The sequence below is a fragment of the Siphateles boraxobius genome, unplaced genomic scaffold (genome assembly GCF_051911475.1).
Source record: "Siphateles boraxobius isolate OS27281-9 unplaced genomic scaffold, OSU_SipBor_1 19, whole genome shotgun sequence".
NCBI classification, from domain to species: Eukaryota; Metazoa; Chordata; class Actinopteri; order Cypriniformes; family Leuciscidae; genus Siphateles; species Siphateles boraxobius.
In genome coordinates, this window is record NW_027508799.1 from 4,055,142 (window position 1) to 4,059,930 (window position 4,789).

The 4,789-nt window shown below is 42.7% G+C and overlaps 1 non-coding gene across 1 annotated transcript; it reads right to left on the reverse strand.

Annotated features, from left to right (window-relative positions):
• Positions 1–1,525: 1,525 nt before the first annotated feature.
• trnaq-cug (transfer RNA glutamine (anticodon CUG)) lies at positions 1,526–1,597 on the reverse strand. Its single transcript has one exon. It is a non-coding gene; the product is annotated as a tRNA-Gln (tRNA).
• Positions 1,598–4,789: the final 3,192 nt, after the last annotated feature.

Consider the following 4,789-nt stretch of genomic DNA (forward strand, 5'->3'; position numbering starts at 1 on the left):
TCAACCTGTACATGCTCCCAATGAGCCAAATAATGAGAAAGAACCAAATGGCTTACCATAGCTATGCAGACGACACACAGCTCTACTTATCCCTATCGCCTAACGATTACAGCCCCATTGACTCCCTTTGCCAATGCATTGATGAAGTAAACAATTGGATGTGCCAAAACTTTCTTCAGTTAAACAAAGACAAAACTGAAGTCATTGCGTTTGGAAACAAAGATGAAGTTCTCAAGGTGAACGCATACCTTCAGTCTAGGGGTCAAAAAACTAAAAATCAAGTCAGGAATCTGGGTGTGTCTCTAGAGTCAGACCTTAGTTTCAGTAGTCATGTCAAAGCAATAACTAAATCAGCATATTATCACCTGAAAAATATTGCAAGAATTAGATGCTTTGTTTCCAGTCAAGACTTAGAAAAACTTGTGCATGCTTTCATCACCAGTAGGGTGGATTATTGTAATGGACTTCTCACTGGCCTTCCCAAAAAGACCATAAGACAGTTGCAGCTCATACAGAACGCTGCTGCTAGGATTCTGAGCAGAACCAGAAAATATGAACACATCACACCAGTCCTCAGGTCTTTACACTGGCTGCCAGTTACATTTAGGATTGATTTTAAAGTATTATTACTGGTATATAAATCATTCAATGGCCTAGGACCTCAATACATTGCAGATATGCTCAGTGAATATAAACCCAACAGATCACTCAGATCATTAGGATCACATCGGCTAGAAATACCAAGGGTTCACTCTAAGCATGGCGAGTCTGCTTTTAGCTACTATGCCAGCCGCAGGTGGAACCAGCTTCCAGAAGAGATCAGATGTGCTCCTACAGTAGTCACATTCAAATCCAGACTCAAAACACATCTGTTTAACTGTGCATTTACTGAATGAGCACTGTGCCACTGTTCGTCCGACTGTTTGCACTGTATTTTATTTTATGTTTTAATTATTCTGATTTCATTTGATTATTTCTGTATTTTATCTTTTATTCCAAACTGTTTTAATTATTCGGATTTCTTTTGATTATTTTAATTTCTTCTATGTAAAGCACTTTGAATTACCATTGTGTATGAAATGTGCTATATAAATAAACTTGCCTTGCCTAATAATAGCGGTCGCCGATTGGTCAAAAGTAAGCCACAGGAGCAGAGCCAGGAGAGAAACGCGATTGGTCAAAAGTAAGCCACAGGAGAGAAAGGCGATTGGTCAAAAGTAAGCCACAGGAGAGAAACACGATTGGTCAAAAGTAAGCCACAGGAGAGAACGCGATTGGTCAAAAGTAAGCCACAGCAGAGAAACACGATTGGATCACGTGGGCTTACTTTGGGCTTACTTTGGCTCAATCGGTAGGAAGCAGTAGGCGCAAGCGAGAGGTAGTGGGATCGATGCCTGCATTCTCCAGTGCTGTCCATCCTTTTTACGCCCCCCTTCAAGGGGCACTACCTAGATGAGCTCTTGCGGCTCAGTGCTGCCGAAAAAGTTTTTTCAAACGAGGTACTGCACACATTCCTGGTAAAAGCAGGTCCCACCGAGATTTGAACTCGGATCGCTGGATTCAGAGCCCAGAGTGCCAACCATTACACCATGGAACCTTGGCGTGTGTCAACTTTTCCCATGAGCAGCAGGATTTAAGTCATTGAGTCCAGAAGCACGATAGCAAGGATTTAAGTCATTGAGTCCAGAAGCACGATAGCAAGGAGCAAATGAAGCCTTTGCTTTTTAAGCCCATGTTTCCCCAATTCCGACTCGGTTTGAGAGTGCCAATTTCACCGCCACGTCAGCAGTTGCGCATCACCTCTGTTTTTTCCCTCCCTTCCGCAAAGAACCTAAAAAGGTTCCACCGAGATTTGAACTCGGATCGCTGGATTCAAAGCGCAATTTTTTGATTAAATCTACAATTAAAAGGTAGCCAGTGCAAAGTTGCCAGCAGAGAGGAAATGCGTCCTGTTTTTTTGTGGTCATTGGAAATCACGCTGCAGCACCTGCACACGTGCTAGGGATCGCGCCTCGTCTTTGTCTTTGAGAGCGATGGACACCTTCTCTCCATCATCCAGGGGAATTAGCACACAAGCCAAAGCACACAAGCCAAAAAGCACACAAGCCAAAAAGACGCGAAAAACGAGAATTTGCCCACAAATTTCCCCTGCAACATTATTAGGGCTATATTCCTGTGCGTTATAGTCACATTTGAAACAAGTCACCCTCCGCGGGCTGGATTCGAACCCGTGTTCTGCGTGTGATCAACTGCGCCTGCGTCTTCATTTATCTATGACATCATTATATTGATTTATATTTTTTTGTGTGTATTATTATTATTTTTAAATATTGCACATTACATGTTGTTGATTATTTATTAAAATGAATAAAAATGGAGGGATATGATTTGATTGACATGATTTATCAGATTTGTTTTAAGACACTTCAAATGTTTTATTAAATGTTTTTTTTGTGTATATTATTTTTAAAAAATTGCATATTACATGTTGTTTATGATTGAATAAAATGAATAAAAATGTTTCTTCAAATATGTGTGTTTTTTGTGAGGGATATGATTTGATTGATATGATTTATTAGATTACTTTAAGACACTTTAAATGTTTTATTAAAATGAATACACACAAATATTTCAATGACACTCAAAATGTTTTATTAAAATGAATACACAAATATTTAAATGACACTTTAAATGTAAAAAAACAAATATTAAAATGAATACACACAAATAATGAAATGAGTACACAGACACAAACACACATATATACATATATATATATATATATATATATATATATATATATATATATATATATAGGACAATATGAAAGACTGGGTGGAACCATGTACAGTAATATATACAAAATATATACAGGAAAAAAGCAAATTGTTTATTGAGGAGGTGGAGTTTGGCTTGTATTTTGCTGGCGCTGTTCTGCCAACCAGTCATCTAAAGATTTTCCATTTGAGGCACGCAAGCAAAATGTGGCATTACCATATCGGCTATGGCCAAACTCTTTGGTTTTGGGCTGCCCACATTTGCTGCACATGTTAAAGGTTACCCCTCGCACATACTTCCTCTTATGGACTCCGCTTTCCGTCTCCTGGGCCCGCCGGCGCCTGTTCCTCTGGGTGTAACGGGAAACAGGAGCAGCAGACACAGAATCAGGTGGAGCTGGGCCTGCACCGGATGTTGAAGCACCAGAAGGTGGAATCACCATTGACACGGTCATGTCTGGGTTAAAGACTAGTGACAATGACCCAGGTGCTGAAATGGGCTGCACAACTCCTGATGCTGTGGGGGCAGGTGCAATGGGGCACACCATGGTGGTGGCAGCAGCAGGCCGTCGACCTGGTCGCAGAAGAGGAGCCTGTCCTTCTCAATTTGGCGGAAGGGTAAATGTATGTTTTGGGCGTGAGGTCGATGCCGCTTCATCCAATTTTTCCCTCGGTGGAGGAAGCTGCGTATCAGCCACAGCAATTGGGTCAGGTGGAGTCAGTCCCTGAGCGAGGACACTCATTTCCTGTTTTTTCTGCTGCCGTTGAAACCTGAAAATAAATTACATGTATTATATATATATGTTTAAAAAAGTATTCAGTTAATTTGAAGAAAATAATGTGCCTTGCTTACCACTGAATGAGTGTCTTCTGGTTTAGCTCAAACAGCTGGATCATTGTTTCATCCATCAGCCTGCGATTGTTAAGCAACAGCTCTCGGATGTGGTGGTAATCCGAGAGCATTTTAGACCACCTGGGGCGGCAAACTCCAGCCTTCTTGGTCGGCGACTTGTGTAAAGCACACAGCTTTGTACAAATGGCCTCAACCAAGCGGCTGGTGCTGGGCCACTGTGCTGGTCCCCCGGGATGTCCAATCAGACACCGTTTTACACTCTCCACACCCGGTGTGACTCCGGACCGCTTTGGTGCCTTAAAGCGTCCATGTGTCAGCTGAGGCTGATGTCGAGGCTGATAGTTGACCCGCTGTTTGTCTATGTCATGGAGAGCTGTCCACAGCTGAATGGCCTCTGTCACCTGCAGGTCAGTGAGGTAAGGAGCCTCACGAAGACCAACCAGGTAACCTGCCATATCCTGGACCTTGTCCCACCCAGCAATGCCATCGGGCCCAATGACTGCTCCCTAGTAAATTCAGATTAATGTTAATATATGTGGAATAAAACGAGATTGAAATTAAATAAAGCCCTTAAAGTGTTTTACCTGAGCCTCGTCGGAGAAACTGCTTCCAGTGTCAGATGGCTGTGACAACACTGAAGGGGCAGGGGCAAGTTGGTGTCCTTCTCTAGTTGATGTGGATGGCTCAGCCAGTGACACGTCAGCCATTGATACATCAGCCAGTGATGCTGGGGACTGAGGCTGAGGCAAAGATGAGGGGCTGTTTGCGAGATCATGGCAGGGGTCATTCTCGTACAGCACTGGAACTGTGATGTCCTCCGTGATCTCTTCCTCAAACCCCTCATCTTGCAGGTCTTGGTCATCAATTTCCTCCACCAGCCTGTCTTCATCCTCTGGGTTCTGGAGCACTGGAGTCAGTGTTTTGCCAGTCTGGCTGTAAAGGTACTCTATTCCTAGCAATTCACCTACGAGAATAAAAGGGGAAAAAATATGTCTTAATATTTTGTCTAGTACATTTAAGGCTAAATTGATACTTAGTAGAGTATTACAAAATAACAAATTAATGAATGTCTTGCCTGTATATGCTCCAGGAGGGCGATAGCGCTCATCCCAGGGCTTCCCAAAGACTGTCTTGCTAAGCTGGTCCACAACCTCTCTCA